The sequence below is a fragment of the Herpailurus yagouaroundi genome, unplaced genomic scaffold (genome assembly GCF_014898765.1).
Source record: "Herpailurus yagouaroundi ecotype Mexico unplaced genomic scaffold, PumYag 140, whole genome shotgun sequence".
NCBI lineage: Eukaryota > Metazoa > Chordata > Mammalia > Carnivora > Felidae > Herpailurus > Herpailurus yagouaroundi.
The window spans coordinates 36,401,388-36,421,584 of record NW_024412395.1 but is presented as its reverse complement, the minus strand read 5'-3'; the positions used below and the strand labels follow the sequence as shown (position 1 = coordinate 36,421,584).

Sequence of the window (20,197 nt, the reverse complement as noted above, 5' to 3'; positions counted from 1 at the left end):
TAATATAATATAATATAATATAATATAATATAATATAATATAATATATTTTGACAGGTATTTATTTATTTTCTAACTGGAAGTTTGTACTTTCTTGACCTCCTACTTCCTCAATCCCCCTCTCCTCTGGCAACCACCAATCTGTTCTCTATACCTACAAGACTGGATTTTGTTTAGTTTTGTTTCTTAGATTCCATATATAAGTGAAATTATGTGGTATTTGTCTTTCTCTGACTTACGTAACAGAATACCCTCAAGGTCCATCCAGGTTGGTTCAAATGGAAAGATTTCACTTTTTGTTATGTCTGAGTAGTATTCTACTGTGTATGTATGTATGTATGTATATATATGTATATATGTATGTATATATGTGTACGTACATACACATCTTTTTCATCCATTCATCCATCAATAGTCACTTAGCCTGTTTCCACATCCATATTTAGGCTATCGTAAATTATACAGCAATAAAAATAGCAGTGCATGTATCTTTTCAAATTAGTGGGTTTTTTTTTCCTTTGGATAAATACCTGGGAGTGGAATTGCTAGATCAAATGGCATTTCTATTTTTAATATTTTGAAATCCTCTATATTGCTTTCCATAGTAGCTGCACAATTTACTTGCCCACCAACAGTGCACAAGTGTTCCCTTTTCTCCACATTCTCACCAACATTTGATATTTCTTATCCTTTTGAGAATAGCCACTCTGATAGGTGTAAGATGATATCTCCGTATGATTCCGATTTGCATTTCCCTCATGAATAGCGATGTCAAGCATCTTTCCATATGCTTGCAGTCATCTTCTTCGGAAAAATGGCTATTCAGATCCTCTGCCAATTTTTAATTTTTTTTTTAATGTTTACTTATTTTTGAGACAGAGACAGAGCACGAGCGGGGGAGGGTCAGAAAGAGAGGGAGGCACAGAATCTGAAGCAGTCTCCAGGCTCTGAGCTGTTAGCACAGAGCCGACGTGGGGCTCGAACTCACGGACCGTGAGATCATGACCTGAGCCGAAGTCAGACGCTTAACTGACTGAGCCACCCAGGCGCCCCAATCCTCTACCAATTTTTAAATCAGATTGTTTTTGTTATTGAGTTTTAAATTCTTTATATTTTGTAAATATTAGCTCCTTACCAGATATAGGATTTCCAAATATCTTCTCCCACTCAGTAAGTTGCCTTTTGGTTTTGTAGGTTCTTTCCTTAACTGTGCAGAAGCTTTTTAGTTTGATATAGTCCCATATGTTTATTTTTGCATGCGTTTCCCTTGCCTTTGGAGTCAGATCCAAAAAGAGATTTCTAAAGCCAATGTCAAGAAGCTTATTGTCCATATTTTCTTCCTCAAGTTTTATGGCTTCAGGTCTTATATTAAAGACTTTGATCCGTTTTGAGTTTATTTTTGTACATGGTATAAGATAATGAGGCACCTGTGTGGCTCAGCTGGTTAATCATCTAACTCGATTTCATCTCAGGTCTTGATCTCAGGGTTATAAGTTTAAGCCCTACATCAGGTTCTGCACTGGGCTTGAAGCCTACTTCAAAAAAAAAAAAAAAAAAAGGATAGTAATCCAGTTTCATTCTAATGCATATATCTGTCCAGTTTTCCCAACATCATTTATTAAAAAGAGTGTGCTATCCCTACTGTATATTCTTATCCATTTTATCAAAAATTAATTGACCAAAAATAGGCGGATTTATTTCTAGATTTTCTATTCTGTTCCACTGATCTGTGTGTATGTTTTTAAGCTAGCATCATGCTATTTTGATTACACAGCTTTATAGAATATTTTGAAATCAGGGAGTATGATACCTCTGGCTCTTTTTTCTCTTTATCAAGATTGTTTTTGGCCAGTCAGAATTTTCTGTGCTTCTATATAGGTTTTGGAATTATTTGTTCAAGTTTCAAAAAAAAGCCATTGCATTTTGATAGGGATTGCATTAAATCTATATTGCTTTTGGTAGTATGGTCATTTTAACATTAATTTAATAGCAATTCTTCTAATATGTGAGCACAGAATACCTTTCCATTTATTTGTGTGTTCTTCAGTTTCTTTTATACTTACATACTTTTCATGCACCTCCTTCATTGAATTTACTCCAAGGCAATTTGTTCTTTCTAACTGGAAGTTTGTACTTTCTTGACCTCCTGCACCCATTTGACTTCCTCAATCCCCCTCTCCTCTGGCAACCACCAATCTGTTACCAATGAGTGTAAGAGGGATTGTTTTCCTGATTTCTCATTCTGATAGTTCGTGATTAGTGTACATAACAGATTTTTGTATACTGATTTTCATTCCTGAAACTCTACTGAATTAATTTAATAGCTCTAAAAGGCTATTTTAGGTGGAGCCTTTAGGATTTTCCATATATAATACCATATCATCTACAAATAGTAACAGTTTGACGAATTCCTTTCCAACTTGGATGCATCTTACTTCTTTTTGTTGCCTAATTTCTCTGGCTAGGGTTTTCACTACCATGTTGAATAAAAGTGGAGAGACTGGGCATCCTTGTCTTGTTCCTGACCTTAAAGGAAGAGCTTTCAGATTTCCATAGTTGAGTATGATATTAGCTGTGGGTTTGTCATATACATCCTTTATTATGTTGAGAAATGTTCCCTCTAGACTCACTTTGTTGAGAGTCTCTATCATAAATGAATCCTGAGATTTATCAAATGTTTTTTCTGCATCTGTTGAGATGATTGTATAGTATTTTGCTTTCATTTTGTTAACATGGTATATCATTTTGATGGACTGTGGATGTTGAGCCATCCTTGCATACCTGAAATACATCCTATTTGATCATGGGATATGATAATTTTAATGTATTGCTGAATTTGATTTCCTAATATTTCATTGAGGATTTTTGCATCTATGCTCATCAGGAATATTGGCCTTTAATTTTCTTTTTTTATGATGTCCTTGTCTGGTTTTGGTATCAGGGTAATGTTGGCCTGGTAAAATGAGTTTGGAAGCTTTCCTTTCTTTTGAGTTACTTGGAAGAGTTTGAGAAGGATAGATACTAAGTCTCTGAATGGTAGAATTCACCACTGAGGCAGTCTGGTCTTGGATTTTTTATATTTGGGAGGTTTTCATTACTATTCAAAATCTTCTTATTAGTGATTTGTCTATTCAGATTTTCTATTTTCTCAAGTTTCATTCTTGGAAGACTGTTATGTTTCCAAAAATATATCTTCTTGCTGGATTAACCTCTTTATCATTATGCAATGCCCCCTTTGTCTTTTATTATAGAATGTTTTAAGTCTAATTTATCTGATAAGGGTTTCGTTTTGTTTCCATTTGCAGGGAATATCTTTCTGTTCCCTTCACTTTCAGTCTGTGTGTATTTACTTCTGAAGTGAGTCTCTTCTAAGCAGCATATAGACTGGTGTTGTTTTTGTTTGTTTCTTGTTGTTTTTTTTAATTATTCTGTCTTTTAATTGGGTAATTTAGTCTCTTTTTCTCTCTTCTTTTGTGGCTTGATGATTCCTTAGCTTATGTTTAGTTTTCCTTTTGCATTTTCTTTTGTGTATTTACTATAAGTTCTTGTTTTGTGGTTACCAATGGGTTAACATATTTCACCTTCTGTAAATAATAGTCTATTTTAATTTAATGTCAACTGAAATTTAAACACATTCCAAAGCTACATTTTTACTCCCCCTGCACATTTTATGTTTTGATATTACACTTTACATCTTTGTATTTTACGTATCCCTTAACTAATTATTGTGGCTTTAGTTAATTTCATTATTTTTTTCTTTTAACATTCATACCAGTTTTGTAAAAGTATTTGATCCACTACCTTTCATATATATTTATATTTTCCAGTGAGATTTTTACTTTCGTATGTTTTCTTATTGTTAATTAGTGCCATCTGTTTTCAGCTTAAATCTGTTGATTTAGCAGTGATGAACTTCTGTGACTTTTGCTCCTCTGGAGACCCTTTAGCTCTCCTTCAGTTCTGAATTATAATCTTGCCAAATAAATTTTTTTTGGTTGGAGGGTTTTTTTTTTTTTTTTGTTGTTGTTGTTGTTGTTGTTGTTGTTGTTGTTGTTGTTGTTTTCCTTCAGGACTTTGAGTATGTCATGCTACTCCCTTCTGGCTTACAAAATTTCTGTTGAGAAATCTGTTGATACTCCTATGGGGGTTCCCTTGTATGTAATAAGTTGTTTAATTCTTGGTGCTGTTAATATTCTCTCTTTAACTTTTGATGTCTTCACAATGTACCTTAGTGTGGATCTCTTTGGATTTTATTTGGAATTCTCTGGGCTTCTTGAACCTGGATATCTCTTTCCTTGCCTAGATTAGGGAAGTTTTCAACCATTATTTTCCAATAAGTTTACTACTCCTTTCTCTCTTCTACTTCTGGGACCCCTAAAAAGCAAATGCTATTCCACTTGCTGTTGTCCCACAGGTCCATAAGTTATCTTTCTTTTCCTTTTTTTTTTTTTTTTTCTTTTTGCTGCTTTGTCTGGGTGAGTTCTATTATCTTTACTTCCAGTTCATTGATTTGTTCTGCTTTACCAGTCTGCGACTGAATGCATCTAGTATATTTTTTAGTTCAGTTACTGTATTCTTCAGCTCTGTGACTTTTATTTGGTACTATCTTGTATTTTCTACCTTCTTGTTGATGTTCTTTGTTCATCCATTCTTCTCCAGAGCTGAGTAAGCATCTATATGATCATTAATTTGAATTCTTTTTTTTTAATGTTTTATTTATTTTTAAGACAATGCGAGAGACAGAGTGCAAGCAGCGGAGGGGTAGACAGAGGGAGACACAGAATCCGAAGTGGGCTCCAGACTCTGAGGTGTCAGCCCAGATCCTGACACGGGGCTCAAACTCACAAACTGTGAGATCGTGACCTAAGCTGAAGTTGGGACAGTTAACTGACTGAGCCACTCAGGCGCACCTAATTTGAATTCTTTATCAGGTAAATTACTTATCTCCATATCATTAAGATCTTTTTCTGAAGTTTTCCCTTATTGTTTTGTTTGGAACATATTTCTCTGTTTCCTCATTTTCCTTGACTCTCTTTTTATATGTATGAGGTGAAACAGCTACCTCTCTGTCTTAAAGGAGTGGCCTTGTGGAGGTGATGAAACTTCTCATTCAACCTTGCCCTAGCTTTTGCTTGTCTCTCAAATCCTTGACCATCTAAATTTGCCTGATTTATTCTTCATATTCCCCCATTTGTGAGGGTGTGGCTAGAGCTGTCAGTGGTCCAAAGGAAGGAATCTCATTTAGCACCTAGTTTCAGATTGAGTGGAAAGTCAGACCCTCACACAGCAGCTTTTGAAGTATACAAATACATATAGCCCTGCAGGGCCACAATCATAATCCCTGGTGGTCTCTAGGCCAGGAGATCTGGAGGTGTCCCTGGGTGACAATTCCAAAAATCAGGGCTCCAGATGAGTTTATAAGTTCTTTTCTGGAAGGCCTTGTCACGCTGTAACAAGGGCAAGAGGGAATGCAAGGATGGTGTTTCCCTGTTTACATCCCAAGGGAGTGCCTTCTTAATCTATAGACGCGCATAAAGTCTGAGTCGTTTGCCTCTGATTGAAGCTCCAGGCTGAGAGGCCTTTTTCACAGGAAGACTGGGTTTGTGTTTTGGTCTGTTGTCTGTGCAGTGCCCTGAAGGTGGCTGCCTGCCAAGAACTGGCTTTCCAAGTGTTGCATTCCCAAGGAGCTCGGGAATGCCAGTCCCATTGGCCACTAGCGTCTCCCCCTTTATAGACTGTATGAATCTGCTGGCTTTAGGAGCATCTGGAGAGGGTAGGGAGTAGGTCATGGTTGCTAACTTCAAAAAGACAGCTAGAAAATGTATGTATGCATGCCCGTGGGCTTTGAAAATATGATGGGAGAGGGCTTTATCTGTACCCCACTGGCTTCAGGCTGGGAGGGGAAGAATGCCATGACCACTCACACTTGCCAGCCTCAGCCAGGGAGCAAGAAAATATCACAACGGCTCAGCTCACTAACTTCAGTTAGTGAGCAGGAGAATCCCACAACAATTCACACTCACCTGCCCCAGCCAGGGAGCAGGGAAATTCTACAACCACTCCCACTGACTTCACACAGCAGCAGGATAGTGCCATGACTGCTAGCCCATGACTGTCCTAGAGAGGCAGTGGGAGGGCACCATGTATGAGCTTACCCACCTGATGGCAAGGTAGGTGGAAAGTGCAGAACATTTGCCAGCGCCTCTAGTCTGGGGAGAGTTTCAGTTGTCCTCTGTCCCTCCAGCAGATGCTTTCAGGTCAGCAAATAAATCTCCTTCACATGTAGTCTAGGTGCTTTTCAGTTGTTTTTTTCCCCTGGGTCTGAGGTGAGGGAGACTATACGTGAGCCATTGAACAGGGAAATTTCAGTTTCCTTGGTATTTTGGGTCTCTTGGGCATCAGCCCCACTCACATTTTGGGGCCTTGCACCTCTGGTGTGGACCATGGGAAGCTGGGGTGCCTGATGTGAGACATCAAGGCTTTGCTCCTCCAGAAGTGCTGCATGAGTAAGATCCCTCCCTATCGTGTGTGGCCAGGCTAGGGCGCCGATTTTGTGAAAGACTGTGTCTCTGCCTCTCCTACCCTTCCCAATATGGTTTTTTAATCCTCTGATTTAGAGAAGTTCATCTAGTTTTCAGAATCTTTTCAGAGGGAAATGGTATTCATATGTAACTGAAGATTTGGTGTGTCCACGGAAGGAAGTGAGTTCAGTGTTCTCCTATGCCCCCATCTTGTGGAAGTCTCATATTAATTCTTTAATATTTGTTCTAACTATATTTTTAGTTTTCTTACAGAACTCTAAGTAGTAAAAAGTCACACTTCAGGGATGTTCACCATGATTCTTATGTGTTTCTTTTTTTTTTTCTTTTTGTTTGCACTGTTATTTTCTTTATCAGAAATTATAAAATGTCTCTTAAACTATTATTTTGAAAATCTTTAATTTCCATAATGTTTCTTCATTTATTGTGTCTCTTCCATATCATCCTTGTTTTATAAGTATTTTCTTCCATCTCTTCAAGGATTTTAACATTTTTGCCTTTCTTATGATCTTTTAATTATCTGTTCCCTACAAGGTCATTTTACTGTTAGTGGTTTTTCAATTATCTTGGCTCTTTTCATGTTGCAGACTTTTCTTAGTATTTTTTTCTTACATTATATTTTAAATGTCTGGTAATCCATGGTTGCTACTTTATATTTAAGAATGAACAGGGCTCCTGGGTGGCTCAGTCAGTTGAGTGTCCAACTCTGGCTCAGGTCATGATCTCACCACTCATGGGTTCAAACCCTGTATCCAGCTCTGTGCTGACAGCTCAGAGCCTGGAGTCTGCTTCGGATTCTGTGTCTTTGTCTCTCTCTGCCCCTTCCTCCCTTCCTTTCTTTCTTTCTTTCTCTCTCTCTCTCAAATAAACAGTAAAAATTAAAAAAAAAAAAGAATGAGGGAACAGAAAATACGGAGTCTTCTGTATTTGAGTGGGTCTTCTTGGTTAGAAGACTTTGTTTTAGGATAAGCAACTTGCTGATCATTTAGGCTTGTAGAGTCTAAGTGTCAAAATAAAAGGGACTTTATCCTATGGTTCTAGGATGTGTCCCTAGTTGCCCTTATTGTCCCTCAGCCATGTAAGCAATTTCATTAGTTTGTACTAAGGAGTGTAGTGAGAGGGGTGATGAGAAAAACGTGCTACAGGGACATTTGCCTAAGAAGTAGAATTGGTAAGTAGAAGGTTGGTTATTCCAACTATACATGTTGATTAATTATTTTGTTTCAGACTCAGTGTCTCACCTCTGCTCTCCTTTTTTCTTGGCATGGAACTCAAGCCTTGGGGGGACTGTTCAGGGCACAGTGTCTCCCTCTTCAACTTCAGGCCACTTTCCTATATCTTAGTCAGTTTCCTCTGCCTTGCTTTACTCTATCCAATTTTTAACAGTCTGATATCTTTTTGACCCTTTAACGTTTAAATTAATGAGGTTTCAAGAGGATGTATAACAAAGACATGTCTCCATTCTTCCTCCTCAAATGGATAATCACTTGTTGAAAAGCAATTCCACTGACCTAGAGAAACTACCCTTAAAACATCAAAAATGAATAAAACCCAGGAACAAACAAAACTATTAGACTACTGAATATCACCAGAGTCATGATAGCAACAATGCTGTCTTGAGTGATTCAAACAAGGTGCTCTGTTGAAATGAATGCAAACTGTACATCTGCACAGGTCTTATGGTACCCAGCAATACTACTGATTTCATGTTTTTGAAATGCCTTATACTCTGTCCTTTTTGTGGAGAATGAGAATTAACATTCTCAAAAAAAAAGAGATTTATTAAAGTTCAAAAGTATTTAATGAGATAGTTGCAAGTATATTACATTTGTGAAGGTTATTTTTCCTTACAAAAGGAATGGAAATGATGCATACGTGTTATCCCACTCGAATTAGAATCTATATAGATAATAAGAATTTGTGCATTGTAGAAGCAAAATGGGCCTATTGTCATCTGCAACGGCAAATGAAGTGTCTCATAACTAGCAATTCAATGTGTTAATTCAGCTGCACCATCCAATTACCTACAATTCATCTCAACTTAGTGCACAACAATAAAACTCTTAAAAAATCCGTGACAAAATGTCTGCTCTAGGTTTATCAGATAGGGGAACTACTACCCAAAGTTGGGGAGTGGGAGCCATAGAATATAAATTATTAAAATTGTTCATCACAATCTATCCATTTATATAAAAAATTTTTGACATGAAGTCAATAGCCTAGAGTTAATAAGAAAACACATATATGAGGATGTATGAGGAAAATCTGACCAAGAAACGAGAAAGCCATGTGGCAACTGAAGTTGGCATCCCCTCAAATAACACAGCATTCCCTCTGAGCCCTGGGCCGGCCAACTGCCAACTGACCACAGGGCCCAGGCACACAATTCTAAAAGTAGACAGAGGTAATGAGATGTGAATTTAGTATCCCCAGCCTCCTGCTAAATGACCCAGATGCAGAAGCTAGCGCGTCTGTCTCTTACCTACTCAGAACTAACTGATGAAATGAGCAGAAGCTCTTTTTTTTATTTACTATTCAAGAGCAGTAATAATCTAGTCCTGCTACAAGTGGATTTACTAAGCCATAGAAGAAAGACCATTTAAAGTAGAGCGTACCATGAAGAAGAAAGGGAACAAAGGAACAAAGGAAAGACAGGGAAAAGAAAAAGAGTATTGAGAAATAATAAACACATTATTTACTTAAGAAAATACAAAGGCACAGTGACAACCTAGAAGAGATGAGTAACATCTGAACCACGATCAGGGACAGTGTGGCTTCTAACATTTTTTAGGACAAATGACATTTAGTCCCATTTGAGACTGAACTATCAAGATAATCAAAGATTATTGAGGCTTGAGGATTCAGAAAAAAAGAGGTGGAATTCCTGCAAGAAAAAGGGGAAAAAAAAAACTGTACTGAATTTTGATACTGGGTTCGTTAGTAATCCCATAAATCCTTCATTTCATTTATAGACTCTGAAAACAGCATTGTTTTAAGTGCATATCTTTAGTTTAAAAAAAAAAAAAAACAGGCTGGGGAGCCTGGGTGGCTCAGTCAGTGAACTAGACTCTTGATTTAGTCTCAGATCATGATCTCACAGTTCAGTTTGTGAGATCAAGCCCCACATTGGGCTCTGCCAGCACTGACAGCACAGAGCCTACTTGGGATGTCTCTCTCTGTCCCTCCCAGTCCCTCCCAAAATAAACATTAAAAAAAAAAAACACACACACAGGGGCGCCTGGGTGGCTCAGTTGTTAAGTGTCCAACTCTTGATTTTGGCTCAGGTCATGATGTCACAGTTCGTGAGTTCAAGCCCCAAGTTCAAGCTCCTGCACTGTCAGTGCAGAGCCTACTTGGGATTCTCTCTCTTTCTCTGTCCCTCCCCTGCACACTCGCACTCTCTCTCTCTCTCTCTCAAAATAAAAAAATAAACCTTAAAAAAAATCCAGGAAGGTGGAGTGACTCATTATTGAAGGTATATAATTGAAATAATTTACATAATCTAATCAACTTTCAGTCAGCCTAAAATATTTACTTTTTTTAAAGACTAAAGAAAAATCATTAAAACATTGTCTTAGTGCATTAAACAAAAATAGTAAGCAAGAGAAAGTTGCTGAAAATCAACCAAAGCTTGCAAGGAGAAAATGTATCGTATCAAAGATTAATACATCAGTTTTGTAGATTACTAGTGATCACAAATTAGCAAATATTCTATCCCCAAAAAAACTTAAAACACATGGGGAAAAAATTCCAGAAATTTCAGCAGGACTTCCCCAGTTCTTTCATAAATATGAACATTTCTTAGTGTAATTTAAACAATTATTAGCAGTTATCACAGGAAAATAAACTATTTATTAGATTAGTTACAGATATAGATCTCAGTTATGAATTGAAGTCTATGTAGAGAAATCTTATTCAGTTATAGATTTAGTTTTTTTTTTTCTTTCTGCCTGCATCACTATGTGTTAGTTTCTTCTTATTTGGGCGGGGAGGGTAGGAGGGAGCAGTGCGTATCTAAGTAGAAACAACAATGTGTTGGAAGAAATCTACTCCAATTTTTCCATATCCATTGTCTTCTTCATAATTGTCTTTTTTAATCCAGTGCCATGACTTCTAAAAGGCAAACATTTTGTCTCCAGGTCTAAAAATCCACCTTGTTGGTCAGGTTTTCTTCCTTCATTTTTAAAGGTAAAACTTACTCAAATAAGAAACAAGACATAGGAATCTGGGCTCCGTTTTCAATTCAGCTATTTCAAACTTTGTGACATAAAGCAAGTTGTTTTATTAATAATTTCATCAAAATTGCATAGTCCTTGTCCTGTCACTTACCAGCTTAGTCTGGGACAACTTACTTAACCTTTCTGTATCTCAATTTCCTTGTCTGTAAAATGGATGTACAATAAAACCCACCTTGGAGGGTTGTTATGATGAAATGAATTAATATATGTAACACTTAGGATAATGTCCAGAACAAAGTAACTTCTTTCTTCTTTAAATAAATAAAAATTAATAAGTTAACCTGAAAAATGATGAGTTAGATCGGTTGTCTAAAACATCACTGTATATCAGAATCATCTGGAAAAGTATTTAAAAAAATAAATTCCATAAACTCATCAGAGACAAATGAGAATCTGTATGAGTGGGATCTGACAATCTATATTAAAACAAACACACACACAAAAACTTCGTTAGTTATTTCAATGTAAAGACTGGTTTGTTAACAAGGACAATTTAGGTACATATCACATACCCCCACCATCATTTTTTTTCTCTCTGGTGGCCATAATAGTCACTGCCCAAAGAAACTTGCCATTTAACAGCATCAGTCAGTTTTACAAAAGCAGTTAGTTTAGCTTTGGATTTCTCTTTCTTACCTAAAACAAAACTTCTTTGTCCTCACCAAGGCCACCAAAGAAGTAAAAAAGGAACAAAATGATCCCTAAGGCTAGAACACATTGGTTAGTGGGGAAGGACAGAGGAGTAAATTCTTGACACATGTTCCCTTATTTCTGCCAGGCATTCATTCATTCCTTGTCCCAGGACACAGATTGGCACTAGCTAAGTGACAGTGATTTGCAGTTAAATACCACGAAGGAACAAGTCACCCCCAATTCTCTAATCCTTTCAACAAACATTGACACTGTAAACTGAGGCTAGAGCGATTGTTAGCATCTTTCCCGGGTCCAAATTTTATTGCCCAGGCCAGTGACTAGTAAGAGAATGGAATAGCTAGCTATAAGTGCTATGTAGGTTTCATGAAGTCATGGATATGACTACCATGCTGGCCTGTGTTCTCTGTATACACAGGGTGCACGGGGTAAATAGGATATTATAATGGTTCAGACTAAGAAGGTTCCTAAGCATCAACTATAGAATATGGTGAAATGAATTACCAGACTGTGATAAAATTTTCATCAGTCTTTGTTAAATTTGAAAATTAAGTGCAATGTAGAAAAATGCACAGGAAGCTAAATATAGTTCTTTTAAGAACTATATTTTGATACTCAGTTCTGCCATCTTAGCTGGTGTTAAAATGCCCACTCTTTTATAAGATGATGATGATATAAGTAGACTTTTAAAACCATTCTTACCATGCAAAAGAAAATGTTCAATGGAGGCTGGCACTCAATTTTTTAAAAATTTTATTAGTCAGTGAGAATGTCAGACTGAGAACTACTAGTGCACTGGCTTCAGAGACAGAAAAGAACTGATGGGCTCCTTGGCACTAAACCATATTAGCTGTGTGCTTTTGAGTGAGTGAGTCCTTGTTTATACAATGGGGACAGTAATTCTACTTACTCCTCATGTGGCTATGAGGATAAAATGTGGCAAGACCTATCAGATGTTTACGTATCCACAGTACAAGGACAAAGTAAGTATCCAATAGATTTTAGCTCTTTTCTCAATTTGTAACTCAATTCACCATTTTTAGCTCCCTCATAAATAAAATCAAATGGCTATACCTCCCCAGAGATTTGTTTCCCAAGTATGTTTTCCCATTTTTCTTTCATCAGAGTAATGGTAGTATTGCATAGGGGTCTTGATAGTCATATAACTGTCATCCTTTCCATCTGAAACTAATTATATAATAAAAATCTGAAGAAGAAGTTAAGTCAGTTATTATGCTTCTGATCTACAAGAACACAATCCTCCCCATATGTCAAAATCCATTTTTTAACAACAACAACAACAAAAAAAGAGGTCCTGTACTTATAATATCAAGGCAATTAATATTAGGCAAGAGATTAAATTGACATTTACTACTATCTCTGAGGTGTAATTTGGATGATTTTGAATGTTCAGGCTTTGCTTTAAATTCTGCTTTCTGTTTACAGTGGCTACTGAACACATGTATTATGATCACCAAAATGCCAACTAGCAGTTTAATCACACTTCCTATAATGTTCTACAAGAGCTTAAATAAGATTTAAGTGACATCAATGTAGTTTAATGTATCCAACAGAATCCTAATTAATTCCACATCATGTTAAAACACTGATATGCTATATCTTGGACAGTTCCCATCTATCTTAACAGTAAGCAGTTCTAAAAAAAAAAAAAAGCAAACAAATACAAAGAAGTCTGAGTATTTAATATGGGCAGTGTTTTATTTTTCTCACATAACTAATATACAATCACAAATATGTTCATATCTAGGGTGGTAACAGTCACTATTTTCTCTCCATCCCTCTCAATGGGATAGATTTTAATGTTTATTTATTTTTGAGAGAGAGAGCACATGTGCAAAAACACACAAGCAGGGGAGGGGCAGAGAGAGACAGAGGGAGACAGAGCATTTGAAGCGGGCTCCAGGCTCTGAGCTGTTAGCTCAGAGCCTGGCGCAGGTCTTGAACCCACAAACCAAACAGTGAGATCGTGACCTGAGCTGAAGTCATATGGTTAACCAACTAAGCCACTCAAGTGCCCCATAATGTGGAACAACTTTTAACAAATGATATTTTGCAGCTTGCTTTAGGTCTTTTGTTAACGGTGGAAAATTATAGTAGAGTAAACATTAAGAGAGAACCCAAGAGTTCATAAGGACAATAATTATATGTGCACACTTGAGTGAAGTTGGGCCCATACAGGAAAGGCACATCTCCTTATTTTAACTAACATTTTAGGTGTTAGGACCCAGAAATCTCTTAATAATCTGTAGTCAAAATTTTTCAAAATTACGTATTTCAGCTTAAATAAATAGTTCCTGAGTGACATAAATAAAATAAAATTAGAAAACTCATATCTAAAAATGAATTTCAGCTAATTCATTTACAACGGAATTGGAATATACATTAATCACACAGGTCTCTTTAGCCACCTGTATTTACTTCTTGGTAATCAAGCAAAGATACATTAAAAAATATTTTTATGGTATACTACATTGAAAGCATATACACAGGTCTAAATCTGAATCCAGGACAAACAAGTATCAAACGAATAAAGTCTACCTGATTTATATTTTGCTCTAAAAGGTAACTGTTTATAATGCCCTGAATGGATGATCAACTACTACTGAAATAATGTGTGCATTCATTTTCACTAAGTTATTTGAATTCTCTAAGTATTAAATTTCACAATACAAAGCTGGACTCTTTAAAAACACACATGCCTTCAACTGAATAGCAGACATCCTTAAATAATGTGATTTAAGATAGAAATTGTAAATTGAAGTTTAATCTGTTAAAATGACAACAGGTTTATCAAAGCAGACAGTACCAGATCTTTAAATGTGATTTATGTGTTTGAACATATACTTAGTGTGTATGTGTCCGTGCGAGGATGTGGGGGGTGATATTAAGAAAGGCCATGAAATAGATTGTCAGAGTCAATATGAATGCATATACTTAGTCTTGATTTGACGTTTCGCATGTGTTTATTCGGATGACAAGAGCAGAAGGAAGAATTGAGAACCAAAAACCAGTTAAAATTCTTTTATAATTAGCCATATGGTCACTCAGATTTCAAAGTAGTGATCCTGATAGGCCTCATTAGATTTAAGATGTGTACATGTTCCCACTACTGATAGCAATTTAAACCCAAGAAGGTCATATATTAAAAGTCACAGTCAAGAATTTCTTGTTTATTGCAAGAGGTGCCACTTGAGAATACGATGTCTAATAACACCAATAGTTAAAGGACAAAACTGTAGAGATTGTTCATTTTCATAAAGCACAATGAACACTTATCAAAGACATGTGGCACTGTTATTTGTTTCCCATAGTGGACTTTATTCATGCTTTATTCTCAATAATATTCTTTACTTTTACTTGGTGTTATTCCAAAACACCAATATTCTCTTCATTTGTCCAGCCAGAAAGAATAAAAATATTCATTTATTGCTTGTTCTCTCACCCTCTCCCTAAAATGCCAAGATTAAAAAGCTGTACAATCTCTATTACATGGAAATGTTCCTGTCAGAACTACTACCTCTGAATGAACAAAAGAAAGAAAGAAAGAAAGAAAGAAAGAAAGAAAGCAAGCATCACCACTTCTAAAAATCTATAAGCAAAATGAAACAGTGTATTTCACTCTGACAAAACTGTTTAACTTAAAATTAATGCATAGGAAGTTAAAAAGTTAAATTTGTCTCAATATTATCAGTAAGAAATCAGAACCTATCTCACCCAGCAGCAGAATTTCCACCTTCAGTGTGTCTTTGCTATTTTTTAAATGCAAAACATTGGGTACAGTATCAAGCCATCTGTAAGTAACATTTTTAAAACAAAACTCCCTTGATCACGCTCCTGTACAATACTCACGGTAAATCCTCAAATTTTTAAAGAGGTGACTACTCTATCATCAAAAAAACAACACTGAAAAAAAAAAAAAGAAAAAACAATACTGCAGCTTATGAATTCCTACCAGTACCTTGTATCAGGAGGCACTATATTTCCAGGTACTTTGGCAAATTTTCATATGTATGTAGCATCACACCTCTCATATATATTTAAAGCAGTAAGGAAGCCTATAAATTATTTAAGGTAAGTGAGTCAGTTTGAAAGATCAATTTATAGCACCCAAATATTTCAAGCTGATAGATCTGCTCTTTATGTTAAAAGAGAAAACTTTTCACTTGTGAAAGACCACAAGAAAGTATTCACTAACAAATGATGTCATGTTCCAGTTTGCTTTCTCATAGGAAGATTAAGAGATGCCACCTATCAGAGTCTCTAACATCATTTCTTCAATTCTGCAGTGACTTGTTAAAGAACAAGTAAAGACTTGTTCAGCCAAGGTAAAGACTTGCAAAGAGAGGCAAATTCAAGAAGTGAATGAGCCAAAAAGGCACTCAGGTTTCAACATGGCTTCTACTAGTAGTCCTCAATTCCCATTCATAAAACACTAAATAAATGAAACAAACAAGAAAAAAAAAAAGAGGCATAATTCAACTTCTTGTATGAAGCTCATTCACATAGCTGGGTGATCAAAGCCTATAATTAGCTGCATGCTAATCACTGAAGGAACAAGTTTTTAATAAGCATTTACTAGTTTTCCCACACTGTGCTAAGGTCTGTGTATCTGAAACTGCATCCGGGTCCACTCTGCACTCTGGAATCCAGAATTAATCTACACCAGCAACACTGTACTTCCTTTGGAAAGGCTTTCTTTTCTTCCTCCCCAAACCTGATCTCAGACACAGTGCCTCTACTTAAGCAAGCGGCTTAAGCCCTGAAATGGGATGAACATCACACAAACGGAGAATTAAAAGCATTTATTTAAACAAGCAAGAGCAGCCAGAGAAAATCCTCATTGGAGTTGAAGGTGGGCAGGGGCATAAGGAAGAGATGTGGAATCCCAGCTTGTGGCAAACAGTGCAGAGAAATGCACATTCCTCATGTTCAAAGCCTGCCTTAGGCTATGAAGATTCTCCAAATCTATCCATTTGTGAAGTCACTCAAACAGGGTTTCAACATAAAGGTTCTAATTCTGAAGGAGAGAAGGAGTTTGTAGAGATTAGGGAAATGGAAAAATTAATAATGCAATGCAAAAGTCACGATGAGGAAAAAGGAAAGATTGAGTGAAGGCAAGGAGAATGACCTGAGAAGGTGAAAGGTCCAAAATATGTCACCAGTAGGTTGACCTTACTTTTCAGTGTTCTCAAACAAGCTGGTTTCTTTAACACTAGAGGGCATGAATGCAAGGAAGCGAGCGCACACACACGCGCACGCACGCACACACACACACACACACACACACACGCGTGCGCGCACACACACGGGGAGGGGAGCGACCCTGAGCAAAGGCAGCCTTCATATAAAACTAGAGATCTGGGGGCCCAAAGAAAACCCGAGATTTCAGGCGTCTCGGGAAGACAAGTGTCTTTACCCTGCAAATAAAATCACCACGCTGTGTTCCTAGTAAGAGTGACCGCGACCTCTCCCAAGGAAACGGCTCAAGGATTGAGTGTTATGGCAGTTTATGGCAGATAGTCCCCAATGCTCCTCTCCTCCGCTAGCAACACCTTTGCCTCACAAAAGCTCCCACCCTTTCGAGGTTAGTTTTCCCTGGATGCCAAAGCTTTCTGTGTTTGCCTACCGTCTCTTATGTGGCTACCTGTAAAGGCTGGAGGTGTAGACTCTCTACCAGGAAATTCAACTGATCTTAGTCAATTTACGGGTTGAGGGGAGGGACGCACGCCGCTTTCACCGCCAGTAGCCTCAGTGCGCTCCGGCTCTCTGCCGCACAGGGCCCTCGGACCCGGGCAGGGGAGACTGGCCCTTAAGCCCTTCATTCAGCCCCTGTGCTCCATGCAAACCCACACAAGGGCAACCCCCGCACCCCCTCTGGCTCAGAGCAGGGAGATCTCTGTACCTGGAGGTGCCCAGAAGGTGGGCCGGGGCGTGCTCGACTGGCCGGGATCCGGAGAACAAGGCAGGAGAGACGAAGGAGGCAGACGGAGACAGGCAGCGAGAGGCAGAGAGAAAACACGCCAAGACGGAGAGACAAGCGTAAGAGACAGGGTAACAGGAATAGAGAGACATCCCAAGAGATACAAGGAGGAAAAGAATAGAAGAGAAACAGACCCGGAGGTCGCAGGGGGAGCCAGAGTCAGAGAGAAAGTCAGAGAAAGAAACTGAGTCAGAGACAGAGACTCGCAGAGAGAATGAGGTCGAGGGGCACCGAAAGAGAGAGGCAGAAAGGAAGGAAGACAACCGTCGAGGAAGATACCCAAGCTCTAGTGCGTCCCCGGTGTGAAGCCTAACAGGAGCGTCGCGCACAGCCAGCCCCGGCCGCCCGCAGCTGGTGGGGAGAAAGTTGCCCCCGCCGCCAAGCGCCACCAGGGCGCAGAGGGTGGCCAGCGCCCCGGATCTGAAGCGAGTAGCGGAGAAAGGAGTAGAGAGCGGGTGGCGACAGAAAGTTCCGCGCCTCTCGATCCACCCTCCGCACCTGCAGCAGCCGGCTAGCACGCTCCGAGCTTCCGGGAGGCAGTCTCGCCGGGTCCGCGGGCGCCCCTACCCCCCGTCCAGCCCGGGGCGCTGGACGCGGCGACCGACACTCGCTGCAGGAGTTTGCGGCACCCACCCGGGCACCCTGGCCACCCGGAGGAGACTCGCCCCAGACAATTACGAGGAAGAGAGGGGGAGCAAGAGAGAGACGGAGACCTGCTATCGTGGCCAAGGATCCCGCGAAGAGGGAGCGGCAGTCCACGCACGGGATTCAGCTTCTGACCCAGCCCGGCAGGCGCCCGCCGGCCGCGCCGAACACCGGGTGCGCCGAGCCCGCGCTCACCTGGAACCCGCGCCGGTCCGCGAACGCCGCGCGCAGCCCCGTCTCCCGCCCGCGCCTCTCTCTTCACACTTCCCCTGGAGCAGAGCAAGCCGGCTCCGGCCTGGGCCAGCCCCAGAGAGGCGCCCTCATAGCGCAGCGGCGGGCTAGAGGGCTCCGGGAGCGCCGCGAGAGCGGGCGCCGAGGCCGAGGAGGCACAGGAGACCGAGCGAGGGCTCCTAGCACATTGTCACCTCAGCAGAGCTGCCGCCGCCGCCGCCTGGTCACTTCGCCCCCGGCCCCCGCCCCCCTCCCACCCCAGCCCTCTCCCTCCCAGCCCCTCCTCCTCGCGCGGTCCCTCCCCCTCCCGTAGCCCCAGCCTGGAGGCCTCTCACTGGGCTAGTATCATTTACGTAACCAGCACCCCCCAGCCCTCCTCCCTCCCCGCTCCCGCTCCTCCCCGGGCTGGGGCGGTGTGCACCGAGCGCGCTCCAGCTGCTCCTGGAGCTACTGCTCCAGCGATGTGCACAAGTCCCGCGATACTTGGCAGGCACGGCCCCCAAGAGCAACTGTGGGGTCGGCTCCTCTCCCCCACAGAGAGCTTCGCGGCCCCTGGCCATCCAGGGTTCCCATGGTGGAAAAGCAGGCTTGCACACACCGTGTTAGCCCAGTGCACCAGCGAGCCTCTTATAGGGGTGCTAGAGGATAGGAAACTGCCCTCGGGGAAAGCTGGGGCAACCCCACCCCCGTCGTAGTCTCTCCAGCAGAGAGATGCTGCGGGGGAGTTGAGGTTGGAGCCTTGAAGAAGAAAGGACAGACAAGAGTTTGGCCTCTTGTCCCTTACAGTTCTTTCACCCTGACAGGATTCTAATGTTCTGGTTGGCGACAGCTGCGTCCAGCCTGCACAGTGTAAGAGATCTGGGAACGCAAAAATGCTTCCTTGCGCTCTTACATTTTTGAGGGAAAGTAAAGAAAAAAAAATAAAAAGTGAGGCTTTGAATTCCTTTCTCAGTCAACGTGGTATGGGCTTTAACACACTCATGGACGCACCTTGAAGTGCCGGAATGCTTGCATTTCAAAGTAAAGTTAATGTGAAGCCATTCCTAAGTCAAGTTAATGTATAATGTAAGGGGAAGTCTTTGGTACGAAATGAGTTAAAATGTACGTAAGGATCTTAAAACAATGCCTGGCACAAAGCACAGACAAGACTCGGATATTATTAACATCTGATGACTTAGGACCTATCCCTCACTGCCATGTGGGAGGTACTCTTCTAGGAAATTGGCATTGCTGAGTTCAAATCCCCACTTTGCCATTTATTCACTGTTAGCCCTTGGTTACTTTTGGCCCTTGACTTTCATTGGTCTCAGTTTTCTTGTTTGTAAGAGAGAGTAAAATAGGGGTCTTTTCCTCCTCTCCCAGGGTCACTCACCTGTGGTAGGTCCCTCTTCTTAGTTTATGTGGCAAAACTGGGGGAAGATAAAATAGCTGCTTCAAAAATATTAAGAGCAATATTGTATATATTATTATTTTTATCTAGTATGTCAATGACACTCTTGACTGTACTCATAAAAAGGAAATTTCTAGAAATGTTATATCTTTTCATGAATCAACTATCATCTAAATTGGTATGATATGTTATACTTAATGTCTTCTCTTACATTGTCCATCCAGCCACCCCTTCCAACAATCAATCAAGGAGCATCTACCAGAGGTGATTCTGTGCATGTATGAGGACACAGGATGCCACCCCTAATACCACGGACACTCTGGAATTTCTCTCTATTGCTCCCTCTTGGGAGTTCCAATTCTACCATCAGTCTACTCACCTCTGCATGGCAAACTGAACAAAAAGTATGGATGAGCAAGTAGAAGATTGGGTTCTAATGCTGGCATAGCCACCTACCAGACATGTGTCCTTTGAAGACATACAATCCCCCATCCTTACATTCT

The 20,197-nt window shown here is 39.9% G+C and overlaps 1 protein-coding gene across 4 annotated transcripts in view; it reads right to left on the bottom strand.

The window, feature by feature from the left end:
- Nucleotides 1-18,361, bottom strand: part of GALNT13 (polypeptide N-acetylgalactosaminyltransferase 13) — a 555,198-nt gene extending 536,837 nt beyond the window's left edge. For 3 of the 4 annotated variants that reach the window (XM_040475113.1, XM_040475109.1, XM_040475112.1), the window contains exon 1: nucleotides 18,142-18,240. The gene's annotated coding sequence lies outside the window, so the exon portion shown is untranslated. Of the gene's footprint in view, nucleotides 1-18,141; nucleotides 18,241-18,268 lie in introns of those variants that run through there. The other variant, XM_040475110.1, reaches the window with a different exon arrangement.
- Nucleotides 18,362-20,197: the final 1,836 nt, after the last annotated feature.